Genomic DNA, 17,080 nt, shown 5'->3' with positions numbered 1-17,080 from the left:
TTCATGACCCGATCCATCCGCAAGAAGGCATCGACCAAGAAATCCAGCAAAGACCGGACTCAGGTGAGAAGGGGGGAACTCCTTGACAGTTTGAGACGCCACCCGATCAAACTCGAAATGGACATGGAAGCGGCCGTTCAGGACCTGATGCGTGGCATGCAAGAACTATTAACCGAGGTACAGAATCTGAAAGCGGAAAACGCCACTCTTAAGAAATTGGTTCTATCCCGTGAATCTGCCACAAAAGAAAGTGTGTTGCTGGGCGGCATAGTTGACAAATACGATGGGTCAGCAAAAACCCTTCGTGGATTCCTGGATTCATGTTTGGTCCACTTGACCTTTAAGCCCTACTACTTTTCGACTCCCAGAGCTAAAGTGTGTTTCATAATTTCTCACCTTTCAGGAAATGCCTTAACCTGGGCTAAGCCCCTCGTTAATTCCGGTGATGCCCTCCTAGATGACTATGATGGGTTCATACAGGCACTTAAAACCATGTTTGATCACCCAGAGCAGGTCTATAGTGCCCAGGAACGCCTGTTAGACTTCCAGCAGGGATCCCAGGATATGCTCACCTTTGTAACCCGATTCAAGCAATTAGCCAAGGAAGCTGATTGGTCCCCTGAGGCGAGTTTTACCCTTTTCAGGAGAGGACTGAATGAGGAGATTAAGGATGAGTTGGCCCGAGGGGCTCGCCCAAACTCATTCCAAGCACTAATGGACCTTGCCATGCAAATAGACTTTCGAATCCAGGAAAAGAAGGCAGAGAAGAAGAAATCCAGAGGAAATCCTCTGAAATTGTCCTTTGAGAGTACCACCAAGACGGACACAAACCCAGGCTCAGTCACAGTCACTAAACCAGAACCCATGCAGATAGGAGCCTTCCATGGACCTATATCCCCACAAGAAAGGATGAGAAGGATCCATACGGGGTTGTGCATGTATTGTGCCTCAGATAAACACTTGGTTAGGGAGTGTCCTCTAGCCCCTCCTCAGCATTCGGGAAACGGCAGCTCCCGATCCTAGATGGAGCAGAGCTTCGGGAGAGAGATGTTTGCTCCACATCAATTCCATCCTTGAACTCTCCTGGACAAAACAATTTGGTGATACTGCAGGCCTTCCTATCGCCCTCCAAGAATAAGACCTATTCCATCTTGGCCTTGGTAGACTGTGGAGCTATGGGAATTTTCATTGATCAAGATTGGGTTGTTAGTCATCATATTCCATACGAGACACAAAGCACCATGCAGCCGGTGGAAGCAATCGACGGAAGACCCCTCACTTCAGGGCCCATAAGCTTGCAGACTAAAGTGATCCAGCTTTCCATAAACTATCATCAAGAGCGGATCAGATTCGACATCATTAAGTCAGCTCATTACCCCATGGTTTTGGGTATGCCCTGGTTACAGAAGCACAATCCTTATATCAACTGGACAGCAGGATCACTATTCCTAGGCTCAGAGTTTTGTATGTCTCACTGCCTATTCCTGGATCCCTCCTTGACACCCCCTAAAGAACCACCAAGAGACCAGCAAACACCGATCATGGTTTCCAATATCATACAAGTCCCTGAGGCCTATCAAGGATATGCTGATGTATTTTCAACTGACATAGTCCAGGCCTTACCGCCTCACAGACCTGAAGACTGCGCCATAGATACAGGTCCCTCAGCAGTGATTCCCTTCGGGAGAATGTTCATCCTTTCCGAACCTGAAAAGAAGGCCCTCCGAGAATACCTGGATACCAACCTCGAAAATGGCACCATAAGACGTTCTAAAACTCCAGCGGGTGCTTCGTTGTTCTTTGTTGCCAAGAAGGACACCAAGGAACTCAGACCTTGCCTCGACTATCGTGGCTTAAATCAATGCACCCTCAAAGACCGGTACCCATTGCCCTTGATCTCGCATATCCTGGAAGCTGTGAGAGGTGCCGTGATATTCATGAAGTTGGATCTCCGGGGTGCCTACCATTTGATCCGTGTCCGGGAAGGAGACGAATGGAAAACAGCCTTTAGAACACCCTTTGGTCACTATGAATATCTAGTCATGCCCTTTGGACTAGCTAATGCCCCCGCAGTTTTTCAACGTTTCATGGATAGGGTGTTCTCAGACATGTTATTCCTCTTCGTCATTGTCTATCTGGACGACATATTGATCTTTTCTAAGGACCTTCTACAGCATGAAGAACATTGCAATAAGTAAAGGCAGTATTGCAACGACTCCGTGGACACAAACTTTTAGCGAAACCCGAAAAATGCTTGTTTCACGTTACTTCTGTTCACTACCTAGGATTCATCCTTAGCCCAGAAGGATTTGGTATGGACCCTTCAAAGGTCAAAGCCATACTGGCATGGCCCACTCCCACGTCTGTGAAAGAAGTTCAATTCTTCCTGGGGCTTGCCAATTTCTACCGGAAGTTCATATCCACCTTTTCCGAGATCGTGCAGCTGATCGTTGCTTGATTGAAGAAAGACACCCCCTTTATCTGGTCTACACCCCAAGATAAGGCATTCCAACGTTTAAAGGCAGAGTTTACGCAAGCCCCCATCTTAGCCCAACCCAACCCAACCCAACCCAACATAAATCGACCATTCCTAGTGGAAACGGATGCCTCTAACTACACCATAGGGGCGGTGTTGAAGCAGGAATTTGAGGATAAACTGGAACACCCCATTGCTTACCTTTCACGAACCCTGGCTCCCAGTGAGACACACTACTCCGTCCTGGAAAAGGAACTGTTAGCCATTCGCCAAGCCTTCACTGAATGGCGACATCTACTTCTGGGTGCTAGACACCCAGTTCAGGTCCGCACGGACCATCGGTATCCACAAATTCTACAGTCATTGGAGTGTTGGAACAGTCGTTAGGCGCGTTGGGCCTACTTCTTTGCCCAGTACCAGATTCACATCACTCATGTTCCCGGATCACAAAACCTGATTGCTGACGCCTTATCTCGAAATCCTGACTATGTAACTATTGAAGATAGGGCCTACGCTAAGATGTTTCCCCATACGATCTTTGTAGCTCAAGCAGTCAATCTCCTGGAAGAAATTTGAGTGCAAACCCAGTCCTCTGATCTGTGGAAGGATATTTCAAGGAACAATCAATGGAATCTAAGAGTCAAGGAAGGATATTTATTTAAGGACAATGCACTGGTCATTCCCACACATTCCCACACAGAAATGACAACAAAGAATAATAAACCTCTGTCATGATACCCTTCACTCCGGACATTGTGGCATAACCAACACCCTCCGCCTCATACAAAGACAGTTTTGGTGGCCTGGAATGAAGACCGACGTACAGCAGTACGTCCAAGTTTGTGCTATCTGCAGTCAAAATAAACATGATAACAAGAGACCGGCGGGTCTTCTACTGCAACCTACACTGCCAACAAGGCCATGGGAATTCATTGCTACAGACTACATTGTGGAATTACCACCTTCCCGAGGATACACGACCATCATGTTTACCATTGACTTGTTCACTCATATGGCTCATTTTACACCACTATGTAAGTTACCATCCTCTTCCGAACTTGCTGGAATCTTTCTGGAACACATATTCCGTCTGCATGGACTTCCTTCCAAGATCATTTCTGATCGAGGACCTCAATACGTCTCACAATTCTGGAGACATCTTTGTCGCATTTTGGTCTTCTTAGGGACCTGTACCACTGAGCTAGCCCTAGGGCTGTGTGAAGAATCTATCTCTCCTATGGACAGCATCTTGAAAACATCCTCCTTGATGGTGTTCCTGACCTTATCAGACATCTGGTGAATCCTGCTATTCACCAGTTACTGTCTACAGTATCCACATCATGGGTGCACCAATCTGTGTGACCTGGGGTCAGTGAAAACAGATGTCAAACTGTCCCAGTAAAGGGCAACAGTCTATCAGTTGTTGTTCTGAAAGGTCCATTGCATGGTTGAAACCTTCAACAGACCAATCTGTGGCTTCAGTGTGCAGGAGGTCTGGGAGAGGATCGGTCTCCTCCTCTGTCTCTCCATCTGCACTAATACCATGACCAAGTCATCCCGGCTATAATGGGGTTTTAGCTGGTTGACGTGAAAGACCCTTCATATCTGTTTAGCTCATTTCAGATCAATGAGATCATTTACCTAACTGACTTTTTCCAAATTGCAGTAAGCCCCGAACTAGTTGTCCTGAAGGGCACTGGGATTGACAGGCTCTATAATCTACACCCACTGGCCTGGAGAATAAACTGTAACTGTTGCCTTCTGGTTGTGTCAGTGCTTCATAAGCTCCTGACTGGCCTTTATTTGTTTCATTGATTGTTCCATGTACTTTGTCATTCTAGAATGAAGGTCAAGTACATAGTACATCGCACGTTGCGTAGGGGATGAGGGGCTGCCCGCCCATCCCTCTTCCTCTAGACTGAGAGGACCTCATACAAGGTGTCCAAACAGAAGTTCAAAGGGGCAACCCCCATCTCTGTTCTGTGGCACCTCTCTGTATTTGAATAGAAGGCATGGCAGGAGAATAGCCAATTTTCTCCTCAGATGTTCTTCCAAGCCATGTATGATGCCTTTCAGACTCTTGATTAACTCCTCAACAAGCTCATTCATTTGTGGATGGAAGGATGTAGAGAAGTGGTGACTCCACACTCTTCCCACATAACCTTCATATACGCTGATATGAAGTTGTTTCCCCTGTCAGAAATGACTTCCTTTGGGAAACCAACACAGAAGAATATTCCAATCAGAGCTTTTGCAACCGTGGATGCTTTGATGCACCTCAGAGCGACATCTTCAAGGTACCTAGTGTCATGGTCAACCACCAGCAAAATGTATCTGTTCCCTGAGCTGATTTGCAGATTCAAACGACGCACAATGTCAGTGCCGCCCAACCACGGGTAGTGGAATTAAGGGGACCTTTGTGGCACCACCTGACTTTCCAAAAGCCAGACAAGTTTGGCAGGACTGGACACATTCCTTACATTTTACGCTGAACAGTGATCAGTAAAAGTGCTCAGACAACTGGTCTGATGTCTTGGTCACTCCCAAGTGACCTGCTAGAGGAATTTGGTGAACCAAATTAAAAAGGAATTTTCTGTGGCATTGGGGAATGACCAACCTTCTGGTGCCCTCACCATCAGGGTCTTTTGTCTCACTCTGCAGGAGTCCATCCTCCAAGAACACATTGAACAATCCAGGGGGCTGGCCTTTGGACTGCTTCTCCACCTGCTTTCACAGGCCCGACAGAGTGGGACACTCTCTCTGGAATTTAAAGAAGCCAGTATGATCTGGGCCCCCAGCTGATGTACACTCATCCAGCTTGGAGAGGCCCTTCAGCTCTGAACTTACCTGGTCCTTCACCTCAGTTACGTGTCCTGCAGTAGGCAGTTCTGAAGTCACTGAGTCCCCTGATACCAAAGTAGGGTCCTCAGTGGTGACTGGCCCCTCTCCCACAGGAGTAGGCGACTCAGCAGTCTGTGTAACTGGACCAGGTGCTACCAGCCATGCCGGTTTCTCACACAAGCCCTCTGGAAGTACTTCAAGCCCTAAGGCTCTTAGATTCTTCAATCTGGCGGCCTCTCTGGCCTTGGATCTGGTAGTTGCCGTGACTATCTCAGGGTCAGGAAGATCATTATCCAACAGACATAGGACAGGGATTGAGGCTTTCACTGCTACACAGTGCTGGGTCATTTCACCTCACCAACTTTATAATATTATTGCCAAGGGGCACTTACTCTGTCCGTCAAACCCCTGGACCGTACAGTGATATACTGTCCTGGGTGCACCCACTGCTGTGTGACAGCAGTGAGGCTAGCCACGGTGTTTCTGTCCACAGGAATTTTATGTCCATTGATATACACATATTCTTAGATCATTTGAGTATTATTCGGAAGTTGAATCTCTTCTGGAGACCCGGTACCATTCCCACTCATTGTAACCAATCCACATTCAGACACTCCTTGGCCTAGCAGTAAGTCCTCCATGAGTCCAACATTCATTATGGCCTGCCTGGGTAAGCCCTTACAAGCAGGAACCCCTGTCCTATGGCCCAGTTCCTTACACAAAACAACCTTTGGGTGATGAGAACCTGGGTGTCTCTGGGTTAGGGGTGCTCTTGCTCTTCTTTTGTTGTGTACAGCTGAACTAAAGTTTTTGGATTTCCCTTTATTCTTTTGGGGACCTGACTTCGAAGAGGAGGGGGTTGGTCCTTTGTCGTTTCCATCCTTGTTAACATGTTTGTCCAAATATTTCTGGTGTGGGTGTTCTTTCCTGAGCCTTTTTCTGGGTTTGAGTACTTACAAACCTGTCAGGCAGCACTTTGCAAGCTCCCTAGGGTCTGTAATAGCCTTGTTCTCAAGATCATGGTGAAGGTCAACCTCACAATTCCTCAATACATGCTCACACGCAATCAAGTTATACATCCCTTTAAATGTGTCAACTTTGTTACCAGACACGACCTGCTTGGATATTTCAATGAGATGTGTGCAAACGTTTCAAATGTCTGCCCACTTTTCTTTCCAAGCTCTCAGAATCTCTTGAGATACTGCTCAGGGGTTTTACAGAGCTACCTGAGGAGGGCCACCTTTATGCTCTCAAAAACTGACCTTCCCTCTGGAGCTAAGTAAAGAATGGCATCAGTCCCTGGTGTCGGTAAGTGACTCACCAGGGTTGCGCTCCACTGAACCTCGTCCACCTCATAAAGCTGAAAAACAAGCTTGAGTGCTTCAATCCAGTCAAAAATGTCCTTCCCCACTTCATAAGCCTGCACTAAGTCTTTTGAGTTGTGGCGTTTGCGCTTATCCCAGGCACCCTGGTTTGAGCCACAACCACTGCTTTAGCTAGAAGTGGCTCTGTCCTTGCACAGCTCCACAGTGACCTTGTCTCTGTGTTTTTGTTCCACCAGCGTTAGTCTCCTCTCCTCCAGCAGGAGCTTTCTAGCCACTACCTCATTAACAGATGAAACAATGACAGGGCCACCTAGAGGCTGTGCCAAGGCTTGGAATCTCCTTAATCCCGCACTAGCCCCTGTCCTCATTGACACTCTAGAGTGTTGAGAAACCATGCTTGCCCCCCGACCCCTGAGGTATGGTTGGTGAGAAACACTGCTCATGCTGTCTTCCTTGTCATCATCCACTACCCCTCCCGGAAGGCCTTTCTTCATTCGGGTACACAGGGCCTATCCATTCACCTGGGGTCTTCTTACCAACAGCCCGCAATTCTACCCAAGTTTGGAGGCTGATCAGCAACTCAGGTTTATTAACACTGGTGCTGTGGGGAAGTCTCCTCTCTTGGCATAGTACATGCAGGACATCCTTGCTCATGCCTTTCACAATATCTATGTCCATATCCATGATTATTACAAATACTGTGATCTAAATGTTGCCTGCAACAGAACTATTATCGTTGGGTGACAAAGCTGTGCTCAAAGCTCCAACTAGATCTGACCATCTGCCTCCAATGTGACAACTCAACTTCCAGAGATCCATTGGTCCAGGGTTAAAAACAACCCACACCCCTAGTACACCAGAAGGGATCTGAACAGATTTGAATAACAACCAAATTATAAATCTGCTTGTCCAGTTTTTGTAATGTGGACTGAACAGCAGGCTTATCTCCGAAGGGTCGTGAATCGTTGGTTAGTTTCAACACAGTGAAAATACAATTATAACTTAATGATAAAAGCGACTGTCCAGTAAAGGTTGTATAAAAAATATCTGCTTTATTTATATCACAACAGACAGTTGTAGCAACACTACAAAATACAACCGCCCCTGTAAAGAAATGCAGATGACATACAGTTTCAATTAAGGTAAAGGGGTGCACTCCAGATACTGACAGGAGGGTAATCAGTATGGTCAATAACCACAACAGCTTACGGTTACTTGGCTTCAGTACCAAGGGTGGAATGGGTCTTAAAATGTCTCTAGGGGCCTTCTGGGACGGAACAGATGGATAGAACCACAGTGTACCTTGTGGTGTAGGTGTTGTTGGTGCTTGCAAAGGTCGAGTCAGCTTCAGGGCACTTTGCAGGCTTCTGTGACAGGGTTCAAGATGGGAGTCAGCTGCAGACATTAGGCAGCAAGCTGGTTCGGTGAGCGATGCTGGTCTAACAACTGAAGGCTGCCCTACAAAGCGGTTCATGGTCAGAAATCATTGTCTAAGTGCTGATCAGTGGTTCTGAAGCACTGGACAGATTTCTTTAAGCGGCTGCCGGTGGACAACAGTCAGCATTGCAGTTGATTGCAGCTTGGGGAATTCGACTATCTAAAAATAATGTCCTTTAAGGCAGACGTCGAGACATTTCCAGCTTCTTCAGTCGGCTTGTGTTGTGCTTTAAGGCAGATGGCCCAAAGCTGAGGAGTGTGTTGCAGGCAGCTGCCTTGTCCTTGGTGTCGGGGTCAGAGACCTTCTGACAATTTCTACCTAGGAAGTTTGCTTCAGAGCCTAGCAGCGCATGCTGTGTGCTGGCTGGGTACCGGTTATGGAGTGGCTAGAGGGTCCTCTGGATTCTGTATCTCCCTCGCTTCCCTAGGAGATGTTTAGGGGAGCGATCTTGCTTCCCTCTTTGGAAGTCCTGACCTTCCCTTACTGGTAGAAGATGTAAGGCAGACTGTACCTTCATCCAGGGTCCATTGATTAGCTTGCTACTCCTTGCAAAGTCTTCAGATGATCTGCCAAAAGAGGGGCTCAGACATATTTCAAAGCCAAGTGGGCCACCGTGATTGGTTTCGGCTAAGCGTACCTTAATGCACCAATCCTGGGGTCCCTACCAACAATCTCCTGTATGCATGAAGTAATTACCAGAGTGCTTTGCAACAGAAGGGTAAAGGGGTGCAAACTTGTCCCACCCATCCTCCTGTGTGTTGTTGATCAAAGAGTCTCTCTGGTTAATGGATCTCTCTGTGGTTCATAATTAAGGTGGCAGGACCCCCTTGAATCTGCCGTGAGACCAGATTCTCTGGCTTCCGCAAACCACAATCTTGTACCTTATGAATGGGTTCCCCCTGTGGAGTGGCCCACTGTAAACAGGCAGTTCTAGACATGACAGCTCACAGTCATTGATACTGAGGGCAGGAGCTGTCATGGGTATCAGGCAGGTAGTTGGGGCAAGCTGGGTGGAGCTTGGCAGGCCTGGCATATGCACACAAAGAACCCACAACAAATCCCTCCTTTCATTCCTTCCTAGTGTTTGTAGTAACTTCCTGGTTACCACTTCCTGTTGCCAAACAGGAAGTGCATGATAATTCATGAGCTCTCTAGTGTTTGGGTGTGGCTGGCTATATAAGCCACACCCAAGATTCTTCCAGTGATTTGCGTTACTAACTGTGAGCTGTATCAGCAACACACTTGCCATGCTCTGGATCAGCCAGCATCAGCTTACATGCTCAGGATCATCCTGCTTCTGCTTACCTGCTCCGGATCATCCTGCTTCTGCTTACCTGCTCCGGAAAATCCTGCTTCTGCTTACCCGCTCCAGATTATTCTGCTTCAGTTTACTTGCTCCCGAAGAACCTCTGTTATTACTCCACGCAGCAGCTATCTCCAGTCAAGAGGGGACTTCTACACCTGCACCTGTAAGAACTAAGAAGAACTGTGTTAATAGGCGCACATCAGTAACGCTGCGCAAACTCACTGAATCTTACTGCGATGTGGGAATTCAGGTCAGTTGTACGAGCGCAAAAACCCCTGTAAAAGAAAGAAGAGACATTATTCATTGCGCTCGCCCCCAATAACGCGGACACTAATTTCACTGCGCTCTCGCTCTCTATGTGGTGCATACTTACCATAAGCCTCCGTGCAAACTTACCTAACCACCAAGTCTCCAGTAGCGCTGAACCCGGACGCGAGGCGCTAATACCACATAATTTCTCCTGTAAGGGAAAGGGAGAGACATTACCAGGCGCACTCGAATTGAAGGCGCTGCGCAAACCTACCAGCAGCTGGCTTCTACACGCAGCACTACTCACCCACAAAAATACCGGCAAACAAAGACAATACAGACAATTTTGGGCACTCAACATTCTCGACGCAGTGGGAAGGACTTTCTAGCCAATGAAGAAACTGGCGCCTTGAACACTCAGCCTCGCTGTGAAGGCATAAAACAACGTTTGGCATCTGAACTCAGCCTACAGACATTGGCACCAATCACATGAGTGAATTGCACCCCTGCAAATGCAGGATGGAGTACACACCCTACTGAAGATCAAGGTAAGCCTATAGAGGGACATCACAGCACACAGTGAAGAGAAGGGAAGGGCCCAGGGGAATCGGGTGAATTCAGGTCTGAGTGTACACCTTGTATTTGACAGGTATTCCTCCGGGTGAAACGGGAAGTGAAGACTCAGGGTCAAGAGAGGCTCGTCCATTATTCCTGCAGAGACACAGGTGAGTGTGACAGGAGCTGACTTCAGATTGACACAGTTACATATGAAAGGTTGTTGGGTTTTCATGTCTCCTTTGTTAACCTCTGCAGCCAGGCCCCATTTGGGACTGCTTGAAGTACCCGGTAATTGGTATGCTAATCACTGCCACCAGCTGCAGGGCCCAACAAAAGAGCAGGGTGAATCCATGGAGCCTCTGTTAGTTAAACAGGCTCCCCACTCTCTGCCCAACTCTTTACCCCCACCCTACCTCCACTCTCTCTTCCTGCACCGAATTCCCATTCACTCTATCTCCCACACCTACCCACCCTACCCCCTCTCTACCCTCTCCAGCCAACCCTGCTCTTTCTTCCTATCCTTTTTATCCCCATCCACTGAACTGCCACTCTCTCTAACCCTCTCACCCTACCCCCACTCTCTCTACCACCACCAACCCTACCCCATTCTTTCTAGCCCACCCACCCTACTCCACTTTCTCTACCCCTCCCACCCTACCCTAATCTCTCCTCTACCACCCAACCACTTGTTAGGCAGAATCCTGTGCAGTTCCCTTGGGGAACACTGCAAAAAGATTAAGACTACAGGAGTAAGCAGTAAACCTAGTTGGTAGCAGTCTCCACCACCCAGATTTACCTGGTAGCTGTGGCTGAGCAGTCAGACTTCTCTCAAGAAGAGTAGGGCAGTATATAGAGGATACACAATAGGGCTAAAAACACAGTAGAGCAAACAAATACTGACCAGAACTTTGTATAAAAAGTATCTAATTATTTATTTAAAACACACTTTAGGCAATATACTAGCACTCTTAATCAAAAGCAAGTTGAAACACAGTCAGGTAAAGTATACACACCGCCCTTAATAACTATTAGACAATTCAGAATGAAAACACCATGATTTGTTAAACAGATGTGAGCGCATAACCTGATGGCACTCCAATAGTTCAGTTAAAGGGAGAGAAAAAGACAGAGCATAGAAATAAAACAGGTCCCAACAATTTTAGGAGTTCTCCGCAAGGGAATAAAGGCAGTATAGACTGTAGAGCCAAAGTTCATAGGCCAGGCCCACTTTACAGGGAGCAAAGCGAAATGTGCCCAGGATCACATTGTTTAAAATGCACTAAAAGTCTTTGCAGAATGTTCAAAAGAGGTTGGGGTGATTCAAGAAGGTAAAGTTAGAAGGTCTGGGGCCAACCAGTTGGCAAGCCAAGGATTTAAGGGTCACCTTGGGCAAGCCGAAGAAAGGGAGGCCAGGCAGGACACAGTACCTTAAACAGAGAGGAGGCTCCAGCTGTGGCAGTTGTTCCTGGCAGTGATTGCAGGTCATTGTTTAGACCAGGGGAAGAGAGGTTTTCATCGAGGAGGAAACGTGAAGTCATTGCACTGCACAGGGATGAAACCAGCCGCGGAGTTCATCAATAAAAGGTGCGTTCCTTTTATTTGCGGTCAAAGTGGTGAAGCTTGGCTATCCGGCTGCTGGGGTGCTTGGCACGGGTGATTCGACCAAGAGATGTCTTTGGAAGGCGAAAAGGACGAACTGGTTGGTCCCAACAGCTCAGAGGAAGAATACTCGTACAGCAGAAGATTTTCTCTTGTCGTCGGGAAAGTGGTGAGGTAGTTGCAGCAGGGCTTCACCGCTGGTGTCGTCGTTGCAGATGGCTCAGCTTCTTCCCTCTTCGGATTCTTAGGTCCTGTGGCGATTTCTGAAGTTCCAGTCCCAAAGGCCCTGCTTTTATACAGAAAAACCCCCATTCAACAGCCTAGCTGTCACTCAAACATGCTAAGTGGTGAGCCGGGCGGCTCACCACTGGCCCGATCAGAACAGAGTGCGACATGAGTTGCTAAGGCAACGCAGTCCAGGGGTGCCAATTCCCCTCCCCACCCATCCTGTGGAACCCAGGCAGAGTAGCACCATTTGGAGGGCTTCTGTGGAGAAGCCCGCCAAAAAGTGGAACAAAGGGCTCGACCTTGGTCAGAGTTACAGAGACGGACACAAATGCCATTTTAGAAAAGAGTTCTGGCAAAAAGACCCAACCGTGAATTTAATATTAAATAAATAAACCGGTGGTATCTTTAACATTGCACCAAAAAGTGGTGCGTTTAAAATCAATGGGAAAATCCCAGAGAATATTCCGGTGGAATATTTTGCGTAGTAAACACTGCCACCAGCCAGAAACTCAACAAGGGGGGACTGGACAGTGCCCCCTTGAAAACATACCCAGGGGCAATATAATTAACCCCTTCCAGTACTTCCACAATATGATGGTGTGTAATGGTTCTGTTCACAATTTAGGAATATTAAAGTCGATGGTGATGCTACATGCCCTGGGAGACAGTAGTCAGTCCCAGGGTATGGAGCCTATGTTTGGGGGTCACTATGACACTCCTGTGTTACTGCACTGAGGGTGCTGTGTAACACATACACAAAAAACAGATGATACCCTATGGGGTAAAAGACCCCATAGCCCAAGATCACACAAATAGTCAGAGACATACCTCAAATGATGTCTAAGAGTGGGAGTAAAAGAGTCTCACTCTTAGCAGGAGAAAAAAACAAACCCCAAAAATCCAGCAAAGCTGCTGGGGGACTCACTAGGTTTGGGAAATTAGCCTTATAAGAGAATTCTCCCTAACACCACCTCCACTCTCCCTAACTACACTCTCTCTCTTTGCCCAGCCTACCCAGCTCGCTCAACGTCACCCTCTACCCACCCTACCTCACTCTCTCTAATCCACCTACCCTACCTCCACTCTCTACCTACCCCATCTACTCTACCTCAATCTCTCTGCTCCCACCCACTCACCCACACCACCCTCACCCTCCCTACCCCCACTCTCTACTTTCACCCACCCACTGTAGCCCCACTCTATACCACACTGTCAACTTCACCCCTCACTCTCTCTACCCCCACTCTCCCTACCCCCACCCTACCACCATTCTATCACCTCCCCCTACAACTCTCTACCCCCTTCTCTCAAGATCCACCCACCCACTCTCTCTACCGACACCCACCCACCCTACCTTCACTTTCTCTACCCCACACAACCCCCATTTTATCTCTACTTCCACTCTTCCTTCCCTCATCCTTCTGCCACTCCCTCTACCCATAACCAACAGACCCCTCTCTCTCTAACTCCAAAACCATACCCCACTCTCTCCCCACTCTCTTCCCCCACCCAACCTTCCCCATCTCTACCCCACCCACCCAACCCCACTCTTTCTTCCCAATCGTTTCTATCCCCAACCCATCAACTGCCACTCTCTCTAACCTGCTCTCCCTACCCCACTTGCTCTACTGCCACCAACCCTACCCCATTCTCTCTAGCCCACCACCCTACTTCACTATCTCTACTCCCACCCACCCTACCCCAATCTATCCACTCTCACCCACCCCACCCCACTCGCCCTAACCCCACTCTCTCTCTTTGTCCAGGCTACCTCACTCTCTCAACCTCAGCCTCTACCCACCCTACCCTCAATCTATCTACCCCACCCACCATACCCCCACTCTCTACCCACCCCATCCACTCTGCCCCAATCTCTCCACTCTCACCCACCCCCACTCTTAATCACCCACCCAATGTAGCCCTTCTCTCAACCTAGCCACACTGTTTGCATGAGCGGCATTACAATTTTGAAATTAACGTGGATACTCATCCATTCCATTAGAAAGGCAATAACCCTGCAAGAATACAAAATTAGCCACCATCATTTACTGACGCAAAACAATCGCATAACGGCCATACGTGTTAGATCTTTGCTGCGTTATAATTGCACTGCATAGAGCTGCTAGTGTGGGCTCACCTTCATAGGGAGGTTAAGATGGAGAGCAAACTGCTGCCACACTGACATTGTTTGATGGTGGGGCTACAACATAGGATGCAATAGCTCCTACAGTCCAATGCATCTGCAAGATGTTCAACATTCAAGACATGTAGTCTGACTGACAGATAGACAAGAGATGGGTAGGGATCGGCCCTGGTTTTCTCCCTCCACGAGGCAAGGAAAGGGATATCTAACCCACCTTGAGAACAGGATGATAAGCGGCCTATCTGTTCCTTTACCAGATTCGAACACTGAAGTGGGATGGGAGAATTACACGCACAATTTATCGGACACTTAGATGAGAAACCACAATAAGCTGACCAGTATAAACACAGGAGACGTTTGTCTCAACTAGTGAGTTGTCAGATAGCATTTTTGTTTCTTTTTCTTTCCTTTTGGACATAATCTTACAGCACTTTGTACTTATAAGATATCTCTAGATCTTAGTTGTCCTCACAAAGAGAATTATATTAGGAGCACGCGTAAGTCTCTCTTATGTCCTTACAGATTGTGGGGAGAACACAGTAAGCAGTGACATGCTGTGGTACGATTTTCTGGCAACAGAAGGCGCAATAAGGTGGTCCGGATGTGAATCCGCACCAAATGTCCTGAAGAAGGTGGCTAAATCAGATAAGTGCTGCTGAAACCGGTCGACTGACAAGTGTGGATGTGCATAATGATAATGTCACACCCCCTCAGAAACTGAAGACTGACATCCATTGAAAGTGAAGACCTCCTTTCCCCCAAGTCTGTTTGTGTGCCAGCAGGATATCCTCCACGTATCCAAGTGGAAGGAGTCCTTATAGAAGTAGACTGGACAGTAACAAATAAAACTGTATAAACATACTAGTCCAGTTATACTACTTCTCTACTTTTTAGTTTTTAAGTCCTTTTACTGTGATAGTACAGCATGAGATACACACAAGATAGTGACAAAGTATTGAAATAGGGTCATAACTCTCCATCTATCCCTCACCCAGATAGGCGGCTCATCAGCGGTTACTAGTGTGCGACATCCACACTTAAGGACGGTTAGAGTCTTTTTGTAGGGACCGAAACCTAGGCTACAGTTGATAAGAAATCGCTCAATACCCTCTCTCCTTCCGTGTTTCCACATATTTCTCCATTGGGCATTAGAGAGGAATATATAAGGCTTGCGCAATAAGCCTACCCCTATCCACCCTACTCCCACAAGCTCTACCCCAAACCACCCTACCCCCACCCTCTCTACTGCCACCCTACCCACACTCTTGCTGCAACCACCCACCCAACCCCCAGTCTCACTACCCGCACCCTACTCCATTCTCTCTACCCCCACCCACCTTTCCCTCATTCTCTCTAAATCCACCCACCCCCATTATATCTATCCCCACCTTCCCACCCTAACTCCACTCTCTCTACCCCACTGATCCCACAATCTCTCTTTCTCCACTCACTACCACAACCACCAAACCCCCACTCGCTAACCCCCGCCCAACCCCCACTCTCTACTCCACCCTCCCTACTCTCTCTACCACCACCCTACACCACCCAACACTCTCAAAAACACAACTCTCTCTATCCCACCAGCTCTACCCAGGTCTCTACCTCCACCCTACCAACTCTCTATATCCACAACCACCCTATCTACCCCAACCTACCCAAGCCCCACTCTCTCTACCCCAACCCACCCTGCCCTCACACTTCCGCCACTATTTCTACCCCATGCACCAAACCCCCACTCTTTCTACCTCACCCTTCTATTCCACCCACTCAACCCCCACTCTCTCTATCTCCACTCTTTCTACCCCCGCAAACCCACCCACTATCTCTGCCCCATCGACCCACCCTACCCCCTCCCTCTCTACCACACTAATTCTACCCTATCTTTCTCTACTGAACCCTACCCTCTCTCTTTACCTCACCATGCACCCTATCCTCCTCTCTCTCGCCTCATTCACCCTACTCCCTCTATTCCCCACCCACCATACACCCTCTCGCTAACACCTCTCATCCTTCCTCTCTCACTTTATTTCTTACCCTCTCACCCTCACCCTTTGTCATATTTCCTCTTGCTCATCATTAATGCACCCTCTATCAATAGCTTCTTCACTTGCTCTACTCCCCTTCTCATTCTAATGCACACCTGCACCCCTTATCAATCCCCAGTTTAATCTTTGCAATCTCCTCCGTGCACGCCGGTGCCTGTAAATGCAAAATGCAAAGAACTGCAGTAAATGCCAAAACTATTGGCATTGCCAATACTTGTTGTAAATCAGGCTCTATACCTACTCAGGAACATTCTTTATGCTCTGGGCTGAATCACCAATTGACTGTGTACTTCTGACACAGGCTAGGTTCAACTGTATCCACCTGAGGGCTGTTGTGGCGGCTTGGACCGCGGGGTGGGGGATGTGGGCAGTTAGTTCCGGCCTGCTATGTGATGCCCCGTATGAGGATCTAGCCTTTTTTTTTTTTGCCCTAAATATTTGACCTATAGAAGTCGTCTCATTGGGCCAATACTGCGGGAACAGGGCTTTGTGCAGTATCGGCCAGCATTGATTTGCCTGTTGTGGGAAAATTCACCCTGTGTGGCCTGGTCATTTATGCTAAAAACTCCATAAAGCACGTAGTCACTTAATGGGTGAAAATTTTTAAATGTGTGTGCCGCCTCCTATGTCCAAGCATTTGTCTCTGATAAATTGCCATGATGAAGGTAATTCCATCTCTGAAAGGGCAAGCCAACATTATCAAAAAGGTAAAACAGTCACAGTAAAGAGATATTCCTCCCTCGGCCAAAGCTACCACAGGCAAAGGAGGCATATCTCTTGACTGGTCCTGTTTTACCTCTATGATTGTATTGGCTCTTGGATTGTAGAAGTGTGAGGGCTGTGTGGGCGCTTTTTCCTCAACTCATCCGTGT

Source organism: Ambystoma mexicanum, chromosome 3p, assembly GCF_040938575.1.
Source record: "Ambystoma mexicanum isolate Mex_15411 chromosome 3p, UKY_AmexF1_1, whole genome shotgun sequence".
NCBI lineage: Eukaryota > Metazoa > Chordata > Amphibia > Caudata > Ambystomatidae > Ambystoma > Ambystoma mexicanum.
This window is presented reverse-complemented; position numbering follows the sequence as displayed.